Source organism: Citrus sinensis, chromosome 3 (assembly GCF_022201045.2).
Source record: "Citrus sinensis cultivar Valencia sweet orange chromosome 3, DVS_A1.0, whole genome shotgun sequence".
Taxonomy (NCBI): domain Eukaryota; kingdom Viridiplantae; phylum Streptophyta; class Magnoliopsida; order Sapindales; family Rutaceae; genus Citrus; species Citrus sinensis.
The window spans coordinates 8777394-8798295 of NC_068558.1; positions in this window are offsets into that span (position 1 = coordinate 8777394).

Below are 20902 nucleotides of genomic sequence, written 5' to 3' on the forward strand. Positions count from 1 at the left end.
TCTTGTGGGGTTCACACTTTTGTCACTTTTTGTAATCTTTATACACGTCTGATTTTTAGGCTATAACAATTTACTGCTCAGTATAGGATCTGGGAGAAAGTTGATATAGCTGGAAATGAAAAGAATTTCTCGTGGTAGATGTTGGCAGAGAATTATAAAGAGCAACCAAAGCAATAGAAAAGTCACAAAGATTCAATGTTCAATATTAAGGTTACTTACCACTTCCCTTATATGTATGCTGAACCATCAAGAGACAGAACATAACATGGTATCGAACAAGTGATGATCATATACACTTGATTGAAATATCTTTCAACTAAGTAATCTTCCCAGGTAACATGTAATGTACACGTACTTTTGGTCCCGATGTGTTGGGACAATTCTATTTCAAAATCAATAATGGTTTCAAGCAAGCCCTTTCAAGCCTCGTTGCTGTTTGAAGGATTACATTAACGCTTTTTTAAGAGCATATGTTAAAGGAAAACTATCAGTACCGTGAAATATTTTTATATGTATGAGTGCTTGCATTGCATCTCGTGTTGCTTGCGATATTTACAAATAATAATGTCATATGTTCGTTCATTATTTAGGATGTACTATCCCCTGGTTAAGATTTAGAGTGGGATATGGTTTTGACTTTTGAGGCCATCTAAAGTGGTTTTTTTTTTTTGGTGGGGGGGGGGGGGGGGGGGGGGGGGGTGGGGTTGGTTCTATTGAAGCACTTGATAGTTTCATTTTAGAAACTGCTTAATTAAGCAATTGTAAACTAATTGATTTCTATTTTGATATATAGGGACAAAGTTCCTGTGGTGCGCCAACCTACGAATTCAGAAAATGGAGTCCCCTGAAAGTTGTCTATGAACTGTACACGGATTATGTATTGAAGAATTCCTTTCAAGAGATGGATGTATGCGAACTCTTTGACATCTTTCTAGCACAGGCAGTTAAGGATCGTGTTGCTCTGTTGTGGCAATATAAGGAATTTAAATACTCTGTGTGTGGGGAAAAAGTCCTTCTCATCTCTAGGGTTTCATGCAATAACTCATTTCATCCTTACTTTTTAAACAATAGCTTAAAACATCCTTCCGTTAACTCACCGTTAGTTGAATGTCGTTTGTTAGTAATTCATTAAGGGTAAAAAAAGATTTTCCATCAAAGAAAAAATTAGAAAAATAAATAAAAGTTGACATATAACTAAAAATAATTTTATCTAATCCCACTAAATAGGAAATACTGAAAAAGATGAAAAAATTTTATTTCAAGCAATTCTTTTTTCACTTCTTTCTATTTTGGTAGTATGAAAGCCCTATAAACCCTAGACTAAGTACCAAAAATATCACAATTTTCTTATTCATATAAGTATACTCTCTAATTGCACAATAAAATGGCTTGAATTGAGTTGAAAATAAAGAAGATATTCAGCACATGCAAGCACATAAAAATTGGTGATATTTTTGAGCTTTTCTTCCAATGATTTAAAGATATTGGGTTAATTACAATTTGTTCTTTATGACAATTATTCAATGGTTATATCAAACTATATCATCGTTGATTTCATTTTAAAAAAAGTTAATAAATTTTGAATACTTTGTAGTGTTATTTAATTGCGTGAAAAAAATTATTTTAATATAGTTTATATCACTTTAATGAAAAATCTTATTTTGTCCTCAATAAATTACTAGTTAACGGTTTTACACTAACGATAAGTTAACGGAATGATATTTTAGGTTATTGTTTGAAAAGTAAGGATGAAATGGACTATTGCATTAAACCTTGGGGATGAAAATGACTTTTTCCCCTGCGTGTGTGTCTATATATATATATATATATATATATATATATATATATATATATATATATATATATATATATATATATATATATATATATATATATATATATATATTATTAGGGAAATTATCATTCATATACCCTATATTTATTCTATTATTAAAAATACTACAACACTTTGAGGGTGTATCAATCGTCCACCCTTAGTTGACAAAATATATCAGCCGACCACCAAACCGTTATTTACCGTTTGAAAGTTAACGGAGTTACAGTGAATTGACGATTTTACCCTTGAAAATTATTACTTGTATACCCTTAAATTCTTTTTTTATCACTTGTATACCCTTAAATTATCACTTATATCATATGAAAAGACCAAATTACCCTTCTGACGTCATCATACTTAAACGGCAACTAATGGTTTAGTGGTCAGCTGATACATTTTGTCAACTTAGGGTGGACGATTGATCCACCCTCAAAGTGTTGTAGTATTTTTGATAATGAAGTAAACTAAGGGTATACAAATGATAATTTCCTTTATTATTAAAATAGAGATTTATACACCTCAACATTGCTACATATACAATGAGATAGTTGCCATTCGATGAACAAGTTCATTTCTCGCCATTCATACATGTTGGTCTCTAGTAATGCATATTGCAATATCACGAATCATATCATGCAAAAAAATGAAAAAATGATAATTGTTAGTAATATTGTCAAGCAACATACAACAAAGTGTTCAGTTGGTGCACCGATGCATGTACCCAAGCTTGTGCTTCGTTCACCTTATTTTTACCAAAGTTTCACAAGGCATCGCACTATACCCTATTACATGTATATGCCTCATGAAGGTGGGAAAAGTTAAAAAAACTCGTGAAGGATAAAACCACATATTTACACCATTTCTTCCTCTTAGAGTTTCTTCTTCTCACTATTCCTTTTTCACAATTTCTTCCTCTCATGGTTTCCTCTTCTCTCACCATTTCATCTCTTACCTCCAATTCAAAGGTTTTTGATAAAAATAAACTCTTCAAAAGGTGTATCATCAAGTGGTGGATAAGGTATGTTTGAAATGCAACCATTTTGTATGCTTATGGTTTGATTTGATTTTATTACAAGTATATTTGGTAATAATTTATGAGTTTTGATAGTACATTATTCATTATTGTGCTTGCACGCACAAACACACACGCTATTGCATAAAATATAAGGATTTGAGATCTCAATTTACGTTATAAGTGATTAAAAAATCAGTACAAGAAGAAGTTGAGTACAAAATCAAGTAAGTCGAGTATTTAGTCGAGTAAGAAGTGAATTAAGGAAGATGAGTACGTCGAGTATCTAGTCGAGTAAGAAGTTGAGTAACTATATTAAATAAGTTGTATATTAAGTCGAGTAAGAGTCGAGTAATTTTTAAAACTAGTTGAGTAAATATCAAGTTTTTATAACAAGTCGAGTAAGAGTTATGTAATTTCTTTTGAAAAAGTTGAGCACAAAGTCGGGTAAGTCAAGTAAGAAGTGAAGTAAAGGAGTTGAATAAGTCGAGTATTTAATGGAGAAAGAAATTGAGTAAATTTATTAAATAAGTTGACTATTAAGTTGAGTAAGAGTTGAGTAATTTTTAAAACAAGTCAAGTAATTTTTTAAATAAGTTTAATAAAAGTCAAGTAAAGTTTTTGAACAAGTCGAGCAAGAGTCGAGTAATAAGGTCGAGTAAATCATTTGAACAAGTCAAGTAAGTTAATTAAATAAGTCGAGTAAGTCTTGCAATGTAATTTTATCTAACTATTTCAAAAAAAATTGCTAAAATTTTTTAATGATGATAATGTCTTCACTCGTCAATGGCAACCATACGTGTTCCTATCCTGTTTAATAGTGAATGGACTCAGGAATATAGTGAATACAAATTTACCAGTACTCAGATATGGATATGAAAGTGTCACATTTAACTACATTTAAGCAACTGGTCAAAAGAGTTGCACAAGTTATTTCTATTGACCTTTCTGAATTTTTTATTAACATGAAGTGCAAGTTCAAAACATCATCAAAGCCTTTGCCACCTATGAAAATTTTGAATAATTATGATGTAGAATTTTTTTAGAAGAAGATAGTAGCGGTTTCAGAAATCCTCTCTACATCATTTATTAATATAAAGTAAATATTGTCGAGCCTAACGGCTATGTGAGAATAGAGAATAGTCCAATTGTAACACACCCTTTATGAAATGAGAGTCATTGTTATCCAATTATTGGTTTATCAACCTCCCAACATGTAGTTGAAAGAGCCAATATAGAAGATGATGGTTTTATTCTTGACCTTTTTGGCAGTGGAAATGAATTAGAATAAGAACTTATACCCAACACTCAAGGTGATGTGCAACATGAACCAATTGAGGTCTATTTTAGTGTGGACATTATCAAATATTAAAGCAGTAATTGATAGTCTTTTAGTGTTGACTGTAACTCACCACACACTAGTAACAATTATTTTTCGAGACTTAATTTTATGGAAAGACCCTAGTAACAATTGATAGTCTTCTGGTGTAGTAATTCAATATGCATGAATGATTCATTCGTTAGCATCGACAATTTGGCATCGAACAAAGTTGGCAATGACAACGATGGATTTATGGAAAGACAACAACTTTCTTACGAAGAGGTCTTGCAAGGCATGCTCAATGCATGTGCTGTAATAAAAAAAATGAATATAGAACCTTCAAGTCTTTATGCTGTTAAGGTCAATGATTGTGGTATGTTTGAAATCAGAAAGCATTGCCATTTGCATTCTTATTCCCATAATGTCCCCGAGAAAGATCATTGACAAGCTTCTATGAAACTAATTGCCCAAAATATTCAGTTTAAGTGTGATAGTTCGCCTTTTTCATATAGGGCAACAGATGTTAAGCAAGATTTTCAACAAAATATGATAGTAATATAAGTTATCACAGAGCATGGAGAGCAAGGGAACGTATAATGTAAATTCCTCGAGGATCACTTGAAAACTCTTATAAATTGCTTCCTTAATATGTACAATGCTTGAGAAGAAGAATCCCGGAACCCGTACTATCCTTGAGATTGATGACACAAATCACTTCAAGTACTTTTTCATGGCAATAAGAAGTTCTTTGAGAGAATTTGTTAACATATATGTTTCCATAACGTTGATTTTGATGATAACAAATAAAATTAAGAATAATTAAGTTTTTTAAAATCTCAAATTATTTTTTATACATTTTAAATAAATCATTATTTTCACATTTTAAAGATTTTATATTTAATGAAAAAATAATTTTATAAAATTGGTTGTTTTTCAAGTTTATAGTCGAATTGAAAGAGTTTTGAAAACTTTGAAATCAACAAGTATTGCTTAGAATTCTGGAGAAAGACTTATTTGAAAAGTTTCATAGCGTTTTGGGCAATATCATAATTACAAAAAGTTTTGGGAATAACAAGCATTATTTTCAAAACTCTTTCAATTAGACTATAAACGTGAAAAACAACCAATTTTATAAAATTATTTTTACATTAAATATAAAACCTTTCTAATGTGAAAATAATGATTTATTTAAAATGTATAAAAAATAATTTAAGCTTTTAAAAAACTTAATCATTCTTAATTTTGTTTGGTATCATCAAAATCAATATTATGGAAACATATATGTTAACAATCTCTCCCTCTTTTTTATGATGACAAACTTTTCATGTATTTAAAAAATGATTACACAAATTGCTCCCCCTAAATGTAAGCTCCCCTTACAATTTAAGATTAAAAAATTAATCATTCTTAATCTTGTTTTGTTATCATCAAAATCAACATTATGGAAACATATATATATGTTAATAAAATTTTCTTCTTCTATTAGGTCAGTTATTGCAGTTAATGGTATGTTTCTCAAAGGAGAATATAAAGGAATCAAAGACAGTAATAATCATATTTATCCATTTGCTTTTGGTATCAATAATAGTAAGAATGACGCATCTTGGTTGTGGTTTTTTACAAAGTTGAGATAATCGAAGAGGGAAGTTCAAAATTGGTTTTCATTTCTGACTAGGCTTGGTAATTTGACCCGACCCTATTTTTGGACCGACTAACATGACCCTAATTTTAGGGTTTTAATCCGAATTTTTGGGTTTCGGGTTGGGTTTGGGCCAAAATTTTTAGGCCTGAACAAATTTCGGGTCAAAGTCGGGCTTAAGCCGACCCGACCCTATTTATAAAAAAAAAATTTATTTTTCATGTTGGATTTTGGAATTGATTTGTGTGTGGGATTGAAATGGTTGTGGAATTGAATTGTGTTTTTTTTTAATTTAATCACATTGTGTGTTTTTAAAGTTGGATTATGGAATTGAATTTAAAAAATTATTCCTATTAATTGGTTGTTTTGTGAATTATTTTGTGATTAATTATATTGTACATTTTGCCTTTGTTTTGTTAATTATTTTAAATTAGAAAAGATATTGACAAATTTGAGTTGCCTAAATTATTGAATTAAGGTGCATGTATAGAAGAAAATATTAAAATAAAATGAATATAAAACAAAACATTAAAAAATAGTTTAACATTAAAATAATATGAAAACTATTTCGGGCCCGACCCATCCCTAACTATAAAATGGTCGGGTTCATTTAAGGTCGGGTTTCAAATTTTTTTGATCGAGTCGGGCTAGGGCTTGGCTAAGCCCGAGCCCGACCCGACCTTTTGCCATTCCTATTTCTGACTATCATCCAAGCATTAAGAAATGTATAGCTAGTGTATTCTCGAATGCTATTTATTAGCGGTGGGCAAAATCGGGTTCGGGTCAACCCGATCGGGTTTCAAGTTATTCGGGTTGTGCAAACATTGATCCGAATACAACCCGAACTTACAACCCGACCCGATCCGATCCGATATATATTCGGATCGGTTCGGATCGGGTCAAAAATCGGGTTGAATTCGGATTGAATCGGTTCGAATTAAAAATGGATCATATTAAATTCGGGTCAAATTAAACCAATTCGGGTTGATGAAAACGGGTCAATTCAAAACATATATACCAATACACCATGAAAGCTTCAAAATTCAAAACACATAAGGGACTAAGGGAGAAACTCGGGTCGGGTTGGAGCTTGAGCCTTGGAGCAGCAAATCGGCGGCTGGGTTTTCGGCAGCAGATCGGTGGGCGTGCAGCAGCAGCTTGCGCACGGCTGGACGCGCAGCAGTTTCCTCGCGATGGCTGGACGCAGCACGGCGGCAGCAGATCGTGGACGCAGCAGTAGATGGCTGGACGCAAGGCGGCAACAACATGACAACAGCACGGCAACAGCAGATCGCTAACGCAGCAGCAGATGGCCGGACTCGCAACACGGCAGCAGCAGATTGCGGGAGGGAGAGAATGTTTTCTTGCTTCTTGAGGGTGGGTTCACGGGTTGGGTGTTGTGATTTTTTTGTTTGTGTGTGTTTTGTGTTTGTGTAAACTGTAAAGTGTAACCTTTTGAGTATGTGATTTCACTGATTTATGTAATTATGTGTGGTGTGCTGTGTGCCGTGTGTGTGTGTTTGGTCATAGAATTTTTTTTTTTTTTTAGCAACCCGATCGGGTTTGCAATATTTCATCCGATCGGGTTATATTAACAACCCGATCCGACCCGAACCCGAAATTTTTCGGGTCGGATCGGGTCGGGTATTTTGCCCACCCCTACTATTTATAGGGTTTGTATATACCGCTTAAAGCAAAACCTTAGTGCTCACTTTAAGGACATTAATGTTAGTAGTATATTTAAAGCGGCTTCAAAAGCATATCAACTAACACACTTCTCATATTATATGTATGAGATATATAAGCTTAGCGAGGCAGTTGAAAAGTATCTCGAGGAAGTGGAGATTGACAAGTAGGCACATTCACTCTTCGACGAGCGACATTATAGTATTATCAATACTAACATTGCTGAATACATGAATGAGATTCTAAAATCTGATCAATTGTTACCTATTCATAAACTAATAAATGAGATAATTGACAAACTCTGAAAGTGGTTTTGTAACCACCGAGAAAAGACAGTGGCTACAAATAGTCTACTGACAACATGGGTAGATAAGGTAGTGGGAGATAGAGAAATATGTATTAGTTTATTGTCAAAGATGGTGATATTGATGAGGGCATGTGCACATGTTAGAAAAAACTTGCATTTGTCGAGAATTCTAACTCGAATAATTACCATGTGTACATGTTGTAGCAGTGTGCAGACTTAAGGGTTTTTCAGTCTATGATTATTGCTCCTATTATTATTCAAGTGATACGTAGGTGTTAGCATATTCTGAGACCATTTATCTTATTGGTCCTCAAGAGGGACAGGTTGTTTCTGGTGATATATGTGCCCGCAAAATATCCTCGTCTAGAAAAGCGGTCAAGTGGGCATACAAAGAATAATAGAATACCATCGAAGGGTGAGGAAAAGTTGCCTTATAAATTCACTCGGTGTGGTGGTCATGGACACAAACGACTCAAATTCATTACGCTAATGTGGCTACATGAGAGTGACCTGTTGTTTCAAATTTATATGCAGTGCAAGTGAATTAATTCTTTGTATTCATTTATGTTTTGCCATTAATTTATTATTTATTTATTTCCTTGAAGTTGTTTAAACATGTACTGAATTTAACATTGTGTCCATGCAAGGTTTGATGGAGGATTGTACATAGTATGTCGTTTTTAAAGAGTGACATAATGGAATTTTTGCATCAAGGCTTAAGTGCTTGGAGCAACTGAAGGATTATCCTAGGGATGACAAAATCCGAATCCGAATCCTCATTGAAGTTTTGATATCCGGATCCGCATCCAGATTAGGAAAAAAAATGCAAATCTAGATGCAAATAATATCCACAAGGATTGTGGGCAAATTTTCTGGATATCTGGATTCGCATAGTAATAAATTCAAATAAAATTTTAAATTTAACAATTTACCTAACAATATGAAATAAAATCTAATTATAATTCAACAATCAACAATTCAACATAAATAACATACAACAGCACCATAAATTTATAAATAAAGTTTCACAATATAAATCAAACATAAAAAATAAAAAAAATCTAAGGTAAACCGACTATTACAATATTCTCTAATTATTATTATTACTTTTTTAGTTTCTTAATAAATTTTTCAAAGTCAATGAAGATTATAGAGTTAATTATGCTTATACATATTAAATAAATAATTTAATAATAAATAATGTGGATCTAGATTTCCGAATGCACTTGCATTCAAATCCAGATCTGGATCCGCGAGGATCTTAGATTTTAGGCTTCGGATCCACACTTTTTAATATATGAATCTAGATTTTTCTAGATCCAGATCTTTCGTATCTTTGTGTATGCGGGCCGAATATGAATTTTCTTGTCATCTCTAGACTATCCGGAATCATTATATAAGGATTTCCATACTGAAATTGTATAAGGATGAATTTGCTATTTGTTATGAGATGGAATTTTATTTAATGTTTGTTGGATGTTGTAGATACTTTTTTTATGGTTATTACATATCTTGATAGATGATTACAAACTGATAAAATTAAAATATGAGTATACTCAACTTTTTACCCAACTTAATTAAAGAAGAATTTTTCATTTCAATTTAGGTCTAGTGTTCTCGATTAGTTACCCAACCACCATGCAAAAATCGAGAATTTCTGCTGAATTGATACTTGAGGCAGGTTTCATTTAAGTTGAGAGTCCTGAACTCCTTACTTGACTTACATGACAAAGTCGAAAAATTTTGCTGAATGAATATTGGGCAAGCTTATATTGAAATTGAGTATTCTCTACTATTTACCTAACTTCGATTAGGGATGGCAAAAAGTGGGCTTGGGCCTGGGCTTGAAATGAAGGCCTGGGTCGGGCTCGATCTTTATTTATTTTTAAAATTATTGTAAATTTGAAATAAATTAATGATAAAAAAAGTTATTATAATCATGGATAAATTAAAGAAAATGAATATTTCAAAGAAAAATAATAAATAAAGCAAACGAAAGCTTATAAATTTAATTTTCTTTATTACTAGATTCTCTAATTCAAATAGTCTTTTAATTAATCAACACAAAAAGAGAGTTTAGTATCATAATTTTATCTTTTTTAAATCATCATTGATTTATAAATTAAGAATTTAAGTTTTTCTTTTTTATTTTTAAGTTACTTTTCAATTTTAATTATATTATTCTAATTTATAAATTTATTTTTTTCAAAAAATAGTGGGTCTGGGCCTGGTCCGGGCTTTTTTTCTTGAGCCCTTGTCTAGGCCCTCATGTGTGGGTTTTTTTGCCCACCCTAACTTCGATGAAAGAAATCAAATATTCTCGACTATTTATCCGACTTTGATGAGAGGAAGTTGAGTATTGGGCATGATTTAGTTTAAGTCGACTATTTATCCCACTTAGATGAAAGAAAAAAAATTTTATTGAATGAATACTTGAGCAAAATTACATTGAAGACGAGTACTCTCCATTATTTCCCCAACTTAAATGAATGAAGTTGAGTATTCTCAGTTATTTATCTAACTTCGGCAAGAGGAGAATTTTTGCTGAACATTGGCCATGGTTCAACTGAAGTCGAGTATTCTCGACTAGTTACTTGACTATGATTTAAAAAGCTGAGAATTTTTGTTTAATATTAGGCATGTTCAGTCAAAGTTGAGTATACTAGACTCCTTATCGGACTTAATTAAAAAAGTGCAGAATTTCTCAGAGTACTTAATGCTAACTAAACAAACAAAAAAACCAAAAAATTTAACTTAATAAATTTGCACATCCATAATCCTGGAAGTCAGTTCGATGATCATAAGTTCAATGACCATACAGAACGTTGTAACCTTCTTAAGGTTTTAATTGACACTATCACAAAAGCTAGACCACTATTAATACAAAGCTAACTCATTGTTATCCAAAACAAAACAATTAACTTTTTATCATTATCAATCGCATTCGTCTATCAACTTCTTCTTAGTAAACAACCATGTAGAAACTTGTTTCTGGTATCCATTAATGGCTGCTTGTGTGGAATGTCACTTGGAATGATTTGACCATTTACAAGCGCATCCAAGTAATGCATAACAAACACCCTACAATCATTGCTACAAGAGGTAGAAAGAAAGTTATAGTTAGTTTGACATCGCATAACTCAAAATACAATATAAGGAACGAAGACAATATTTTTTACATGTTCTTTTGTTGTGGGGTGTCTAAAGCTCGCATGGCTTTCCACTAACGAGTTAGATAATTATCGTCAGAACGTGAATCATACCATGATATCTTACCTTGAATCAGTGATGTCATAACTACAAATGGAAAGAACTCATTCTCAAATGTAGTAACATTCATATAATATAACATCAAGTTATACGCAAAAATTGTCTGCTGTAGAAGGTTAAATTCTCCCAGTCCTCAATGTTCTTACTTAAGATGAACACCATTAAATGAAAAAAAAAAATTGCAGTCAAGAAATCAAAAAATATAGGCTACTTACTTTGGAAACATATTTCCAATAAACAACACATTTGATTTTTTTCACCCTTAGCATAATCAACAATATAGTTTGTAGCATTATTTATCTAAACTTTTTCAGGGCTGATCACATAAACTGAATATAAATGCTACGACTTTTGCCAACATTATATAAAACAAAAGTATAAGTGTCTTATAAATTTTATATTTTCCTACATGTTTATAAATGTAATAAAAAAACTTACTTGATATAGTGTCCATTATGGCTCGTTGATGCATATCAAAAGATGAGTTGATCAAAGTGTGTCACAGGGCATTAAAAAAGAATCCAAGTGCTAGAGGATAATAAACCAACTGTTATTATATGCATTATTTAACAAATTCATTAAAATACTTAACAAAAATTATTATTGTGCTAGATATCCATGCTCTTGGTTTGTATAATCGGTGGAAGAAGTGTTTATCTGTATTGTAAATAGGCCACCTCATAATTAAACTACGCATAGGAAGTAACAAATGTGTTATTACATAACAACATGAATAAATGTAATTAACACTTAAAGTGGAAGAGTAAAAGAACATATGGCTCCATTTTGTCATCATGCATCCAATCATCAAAATTTTTTGGACCATTTGATTTAGATACTACATTCTTTCGTGACTTCTTATGAAGGCCAGTGTAAGTGTTCTAACATATACTTTTTTTTTTTTTTTTGCATCCTTTTCTAAAGTGAGACTCAATGGAAAGTTCATCAATAATGTTAATTACATCAAGTACTAAGGTAAGAGCATCATGTACAGGTGGCTATATTACAGATAAATACAACAAAATTTAGAATTCCCTACACAATTGTTGTCAAATGAATTTACATCAATTGAATTTAATATTATAAACTTGAACATTAATTGTATCTCTATCTTAGTTAAAAGCCATTGAGGTAGGAGCTTCATATACATGCATTACAAATAAGTACAACAAAATTTATAAATTCACTATACAACTGTTGTCAAATGAATTTAAATCAAATGAATTTAATATTATGATCCTGAACATCAATTTTATCTTAATCTATGTCAGAAACCACGAAGGTAAGAGCATCACCGTGATGGTGACTGTATATGTAAAAATTATAAAAATAAAATCATGACAATTCTTTTTAGCTTAATTAAATTTTGTAAACCTGATCAGTGAGACTATATTTCCCTACATCAAAGGTACTACAAACTCCTTGAGTAATTTCGTCATTCTCTATACGTCTTTTGTAATCTTATCAAGCTTTTCTTCTTAAATATCAATTTTTTGCACCTTTTTTTTCAATCTTGCTTAACCTATCATTAATTTTCTAAAATGTTGGAGCAACATGATCACTTATGGAGATATGATAAGGTGGAGTGACCTATGACCATGTTTTAAGATATACTGCTAAGTTACTTTGATAAGTCAAAATCTAAAATTGCCTTCAAAGAAATCAATTGACTTATAGTTTTGCTTCTTTTTTTTAGAGTGTTGTGGTCCTCTAAAAAGCAGATGCATTAAGTGACATAGGAAAAAGTCATGCTTATCATCAGTAACAGTTGTGTGCCGATCGTATGTATCAACATATGTTCGTTGTTAGACTTATCCCCACTCACAATATAGGTTTCGCCAAACTCTTACTTCCACTCCATTTTCGAAGCTAAGAACTATTGTATGTACGGTTGTGCAATCTCATTACTTTAATTGCTTCTAGTGGCATGCAAAATCGTCACTACCGTAAGCTATATAATATAGATGTCAATAAAGTTACACCAACAAAGTACTCATGTTTTAAACAAAATAACTTATAATAATACTTTTAACTAAATAAACGTGAAATACTTATGGTGTCTTTCTCTTTCAAGGATTTACTTATTACATCAACCAGAATCTTATTCTTACAAAACCATTTAAGAATTCTTGGAACCTTCAAATCACCTTGTTCGATTGTAAAGTTTTTTGTTGAATTCAGCAATGATCTCATATGTCCACAACTATAATGTTATAAGACTATATCAATATCAAACGAAATTCATATATTTATCATAAAAAAAAATTAAATAAGCATCCTCACCTGAAAGGCAAATAGGAAACCATAAAAACTATATTTCTCTTCCGCACTTGGATCCAATGAACCAGATCTTTTGCTTCTCCTTTTAATTGTGTTCTTCAAACTCAACATTGTTGTCTTGAATGACCAATGACCCGAAGGAGAACTATTAAATTCCTTAAAATTAATTAATAGACGAATATAGAGGTCGTTAATTTTATTTTTATGCTTTTTTCGCAGCAGTACAGACTCCAAGAAATATATTATGGTAAACTTTTCAATTGAGATATCATCATTGGACTAGGCTGTTGAAAAAGCTTTTTGCAATTGCATTTGTGAAAAGTCACGATTAACCCTCATGAACACATCATATACAATATCACCATTGTCTTTCCTATGCACCAAAAAAATCATGTTCTTTGTGGCATTTCAGTCTCGTTATCAAGGCAAACTCTAGCATAGAAAATTTGCACTCTTTTTGTCCTATTTTTAAGTAGATTGCCTTATCAGTTGATCTTACGTACCATAATAATAATGCTTGAACAATTTGACGAAGAATTGTAGATCTTGAAGGTACACGAAATGACCAAAGCATGTTTCCTTAAACATTTCATATTGTTGCATCGTGAGATATTCCTTTATAAGTGAAAGCGCCCTCAATGATGACATATTAGACACTTTCTCTAAAAGCGCCTTTTGATCATCGTTATTTGCATTATCATCGAATGTCACGATATTTTTAGAATGTGGTATAGAACCTACATTATCAAGGAAAAAAAAGGTTTTAGCTAGAGGTTAAATAGGTTCATAAACTAATGAGATTGATTCGAATTCTAAACTACATAACAACTTTGTTTCTTCAAGACAAAAATAAATCTATTTTATGTTGTTTACTCGTAGTTTTGATCAAATAAATAACACAAGTTTTTAAATCAACAACAACTTGCCCCACTCTTGCTTAACTAGGACACTGAAAAGAATTAACTACTAAAAAGTAAGGGGAAAAATAATTGTTTCAGCCTACTCTATTCTCTTTATTCATATCAAAACCTCTGGATTATTGGTGGAGGTTCATAATAAGCCATCCAACGATCTTCTTTAACCAAATTCTTCATTGTTTGCCCAACAGTCGATCCATGCTTTCCATTCTTATCCCCATCCAAAACCTGCAACCCAGTTTTAATTGTATCAAGTGGCATTGCAATCAAAGTCGATACACCACTAGCCATGGTTGTGCTCACTCCCTGAAATGCCATCATAGTTTTTTAATCTAGCCTAATCATCATCATATTACCCTTGCCATCACCATCTTTCCTGCTCAAGAAGCAGGTACCGTGCAGACCTCAAAGGCCATCTCAATACACTAGTACCATCTCTAATGATTGGAATCAATGAGTTTGAACTCGAATAACCACCTTTCGACTTCAAATATAAAAAGTCCTAGCAAGTATACCCAATTCATTTTAGGTTAAAAAAAAAATCATTTATCTATTTTCAACATCAATAAAAACTAATAATTTTATTAAAATCACCAATTAGTCTTCTTATTATTTTTAGCAAAAACCCTAAAATTTTTCATTAAATATTTGAAGCAGAAAGAAGAATATCAACTATAACTTACCTAGTAACCAATGATAGATCCAAGACGAGGTTGTGGTGAGACTGACAAGGCGGTGGTGACAGCAGAAGTGGTGATCATTGTCGCAAGTTGTCTTGCTTTTGTTCACAGAGTTTTTCTTTCTTTTTTAGTTTTTGATCTTGCTTGACTTTGCTTCACTTTAGGATATGAGTCTAGTTCTGTTAGGATTTAATTGAGGTTATTTTTGTGTTTTCTCTGATTATTTTAAATACATATGTGTAAAATTAAAAAGTGTTATAATTTGAGTCATATATTGGGTATTTTGGAGGGAATGGGGTATATCCCACACAATTTCCCCCTTTTATTATCATGCTAAGCTAAGTTTTGCCCCATCAATTACTACGGATTTAACTTCGCTACACTTCAGATATGATCAACTGCCTTAAACAAGCACCATGCTACTTCCTTCAACTGATAAATTTTGTTGAGAATTCATCTTCCTTTGACAATACATGTCATGACCCAACCCAGACCTGGCAAGATATTGTCCGCTTTGGGCCTTAACAAGGCCCGCACGGATTTGTTCTCGGGGCGCCCATACACCCCAAAACGCGTCTTGCCAATTAAGGTGTGGATCATCCCTTATAAACCCAGCATCTCTCCCGTGCTTTGTCGATGTGGGATTCGCCTAGGGTGTTACATACACCCCCCCTTGGGGACTCAGCGTCCTCGCTGAGGTTGGCCCCACCATCGCTCAAGAGGACACGCGGAGCCGCTCTGATACCACAATGTCATGACCCAACCCAGACCTGGCAAGATATTGTCCGCTTTGGGCCTTAACAAGGCCCGCACGGATTTGTTCTTGGGGCGCCCATACACCCCAAAACGCGTCTTTCCAATTAAGGTGTGGATCACCCCTTATAAACCCAGCATCTCTCCCGTGCTTTGCCGATGTGGGATTCGCCTAGGGTGTTACATACACCCCCCCTTGGGGACTCAGCGTCCTCGCTGAGGTTTGCCCCACCATCGCTCAAGAGGACACGCGGAGCCGCTCTAATACCACAATGTCATGACCCAACCCAGACCTGGCAAGATATTGTCCGCTTTGGGCCTTAACAATGCCCGCACGGATTTGGTCTTGGGGCGCCCATACACCCCAAAACGCGTCTTGCCAATTAAGGTGTGGATCACCCCTTATAAACCCAGCATCTCTCCCGTGCTTTGCCGATGTGGGATTCGCCTAGGGTGTTACAATACATTACAAAATTTTGTTGAGAATCCATCTTCTTCGACAAAATATTATACTACTTTACATCTTTTATGATCATTTCCTAACAAATTCTTGAAAACATTTAGAACCTTTGTGATCATCTCTTAACGAAATCCTCAAAAATAGTAAAAACTAAATACAGTATCCGGTATGGAAATATAGTTTAAAATGAAATATACCTTGCAAACATAGATTGATCTCCGGATACACGAAAAATTTTACTTGTAAATGTCCTGCTTCAGGTTCTTTTTCTAGGATCATCTTGCCCACGCCTCCCATTACCCACTCACTAGTGATGTTCCCACTAATCAAGCCACTGCTCAACATTCGTTTCAATATCTTCCCCTTTTTTTAGCATGCCAACAAGCCAAAGTCTGCGAACTTGATGACCTTATCAAATCTGCTAGAAGATTTAAAAAAAAATCATGTGAATCAACCTGTGGCGTATCCTGGATGTCTTTTGGGCATTTAAACAAATAGTTGATAATGTTAATGCTGTCATCATTTTTCAAACCTGTAAGAACCCTGAAGCTCTCAGTGGTAGCTTTAATGATGATTATTCGATAATCTGGCGGCGGTCACATGTGGTAATAAACTTGACGATCTGTTGGTGCAGGAGAGAGTACGGTGGCGTTTGTTTTTTTGTCTGAAATCTAAATAGACATGAATTAGTCTGAATTCTGAATAGATCTAAATGTCTGAATCTGAATAATATGTTTTTTTTTTCATCTGAATCACGAAAAATAATTATTAAGTTGTTTGTTTTTTTAAACTTAAAAAACTGAAAATATGTACTTTTACATTTGTATCCTTATTAAATTTGAATGTCAAATAAATAATATATTAAATACCACAATATTTTTACATTTATAAGTAAAACTATATTCAAGTGAATATATAATGATTTTGGAATTTTAATATATAAAATATCATAAATTTCAAATTTTATCGTATATAATATAAGAAAAAAAAACTAATAAGATGCTTGAAACAGTTGATTTGTCATTTCATCTCGAAGTTGTCACCTGTAATTTTGATCTTCAATACTTGAGGAGTTGATACCAAAGTGAGGAGGGATTTCATGACGATTAAAAAAATAATGATTAGATTATTATGTGGGGTAAATATTTATGGGTAAGTTTTGGGATATACATGAAAAATAAATCATAAAGTAGGGATATTTTTGACATTAAAAAGTAATGACTTAATTTAGATGTCTCTATTAAGTAAAAAGTCAAAAAAATTGGCTTATTTTATTAAGTCAAAATTATCTAAAAAGTCTCATTAAGTTATAAAAACAAACACCTCTAATTAACTTAATTAATTAAGTTAAGTCAATTTAAGTCATTAAGTTAAAAAACAAACGCCACCTACGTGAGGTTATTGTTTGTTTTAGTTTCTTCTTGTTGCCAGCAGTTAAGGTTAGGGTTAGGAATAACCGCCAACCCAGCCAACCGAATAATTAAAATGACAAATTTTAATTCATTGTTAAAATTATGAAAATAACAATTTATTCACATTTTTTATTCAAAACATTTGGAAAATTGAGAATATTTTTGTCTTATGAATAAAAGAATGGAGGTAAGTTGATATTTTGATAATTTTGAGATACTGAAGATTTTCATTCTAAGTGAGATAAATTAAATTTATTTAATTTGAGTTACGAAAAGTTTAATGCAACTTGATTTTTATTTTTTTGTCTTTTAATTTTCAAAGATAGAGGTTTGGGCAAAATTGGTTTGAGTGAGGTTCAAATGTGATCTAAAGGATATAAATTTACTTTTAAAAAATCAATTAATTAATTGATAGTTGCATAACAACAATATGAGAACTATAATATAATACATAAATAATGTCTGAATTCATAATGGACATTTTGGTAACATAAAATTTTATTCAATTAAGAGTGTTTGAAGTATATTTTAAAGTGTAAATAGTTTCACCATAATCTTATAATTAATTTTATATAAAATAGTCTGATCATAGTACATTGTTAGAAGGTTTACGAGTACAATCATATGAATTAGTTGAGAATGTTGTTTGGAAATGGTTTTTCTAGTATTTCCTCAAAAGGAAAAAAAAAATTAAATCTAAACCGAAGTCAACATGAGTGCCAGCGAACCCACCTGGCCACCTTGACTAAATTTTTTAATTTTTACTTGGTTTTTCTTTTTTAATTTTGATTTTTATTTAATAATTAAAAAATAAAAATCCAAAAAATTTAATCCCTTGCTTAAAATGTAGAGTGAAGTTGGAAAATGGCTTTGATGCCATCTAAACTGTTTTTTTATTGAAGCACTTAATTGTCATTTTCAAATCTGCTTTTAATTAAAGAGACATTTTACATAAGCACACCTATACTTACACCTGCAATGGCTCTTTTTGCGCATTTGTTGTTTTTGGTGTTGATTTTACTGTGCTTCCTTCTGTATCGCAACTTGATTTGATGCACTGCTTAAAGGATAAAATTTTGAAATACAGGAGTAAATACAACTAATAAAATGTATGTATGACATGCATATTTAAAATTAATATAATCATCCCTTACATAATAATTTATTAGAATAAATACATACACATTATAATATAATTTACTTATTTGTATAACTGATATAATATCTCTAACATATTCTAAAATTTATCTATTTAAGGTGTATTGATGGCTAAAGTTCTAAAACAATTTGTTACTTTGTTTATCCCCTGGGAATAGATTTTATCGTGCCCGTTTCTTCAAGAATGAAGTATCATTTGCATTCGGATGAGACTTACAGTCAGTAGCGGAATCGACTAAATTTGCAAACTCGTCTCATGATTTAATTAAAAATAAAAAATAAAAAATTCATTCATGTTTGTTTGCAGTGGAATCTCTAGGGTTTATTTTTGCGTGGAATTCAGGTTTTATTTTGAAACCGACATTAGGAAATAAAAGATATCATCAATGAACGCTAGACTGAAATACTCTGTATACGATGGACAGTTACAATCAAAGATTCAGACCTCCAACATTATTACTACATACACAGTGAAATTGATCTACATGCTCATTTCTCGCCATTATGGCGACATCACGTACCACCTCATGCTTAGAAAAATGATCATCATTAGCAGTAATACTGTTAAGTAACCATACAAGAAGTTTTTCGTCTGTGTATAGTTGAGCTTATGCTTCTTCCATCATCTTATTGATGCCTTGAAATAAACCCAAACCCATGCCGTAGTTTCACAAGTATAACCCTGTCATCTTCTCAAATAGGCACCAAAGCTGCTGCTTCATTTTCTTTATTCTCTCATCCTACGTTGATCTAAAAATGAACAGCTAAGATTTCTCGATTAGATATCATAAGTGGTGGATGATGATCTATAGCAACAAGCATGATGCCTGTGTGGACCCTAAATTGAATTCTTGGAGCATTCCTAAGATATAAAATCTCTTAGGAACAAACTACATATGCAAAACCTTCACCAGTTGAGTCTCACCAACTTCAATGATACTTCCTCCTTCACATTCCTCTTTATGAGCATATACGACTCAAATTCCATCCTCAGTCAAATCTATAAAGAATTGGCTTAAAGCCGGTCAAAGTAGACTCTCCTATCACTACATAGTAATGTGAAACCAAGACTTCCGTTCTCATTTGTTTGATCTGCATTCTTTCTTGGAAATGAAACACCAAACTACTTATTAGGTTGCTTCTTGTTGCGAATCCATCTTTCTTATCAATTTCATTTTAATTTTTGACAGTCAACTTTACATCCCTCGTATATGACTCTTAGATCTAAGAATTCATAAAAATATTCTTATCTTTCTTCAATCATTTACATTCATTCTTGGAAAAAAAATATCGACACTAATTTATTTGCGATTTCTCCTTGAATCTTTTTCATTTATAACTCTAGGGATGTTTATAGAAAAACTAACTAAATAAAGAGTATTTTTCTCTACTTGTGTATTCTTGCCCACGCCTCCTATTCCCCACTCATCAAAGATGTTGTTCACACCAATCACCCATTGCTCAAAATACGTTTCAATATCTTCCCCTATTTTAAGGATATACAACACTGTGCTGAAAAGCCGTCGGCGGATTTATAAACTTAATGAATCTGCCAAAAGATAAAAGATAAAAGATAAATCATGTGAACTAACCTGTGGCGAGTCCTCAATGTCCTTTCGGCATTTCAACAAATAGTTGGCACACAAGCAGCTCAAGCGCTTGCACGAAGGCCTCCGGGATTGTAAAAGCTGATGCCGCCAACATTTTCGAACTCGTAAGACTACCGAAGCTTTCGATAGAATCTGGTGGCAATCATATGTGATATTAAAGCTAGAGGATACGATGGTACAAAAGAAAGTATTTGTGGTTATAGCTTGCTTTGGTTTCTTCCAGACGCCGAGGGGCGGCGTGGGTTAGGGCAAAATAAAGTCTTTAACCCAACCAAACAAATATTATTGTCTATTGAATAACGTAAATTAGCCCGATCTTATAAAGCTGGCTATTAAAATTGTAGTTCTTTTTTTCAATTTTTTATTTTTAAAGTATCTGCTGCACATGGGCAGCTTCCCTGTTATTATTAAAAGTCCATCTCAATTCATAAAAGAGTTCGGGGATTCTAAACACAGCCCGACAGTTACGGGCTTTCTTTTTGCCAACCCCTTGCTGCCGCGTTATTTCCAGCTCGTGGAGCACAGGGTAAAAACCCGCTGGCATACGAGGATCGTTGCTT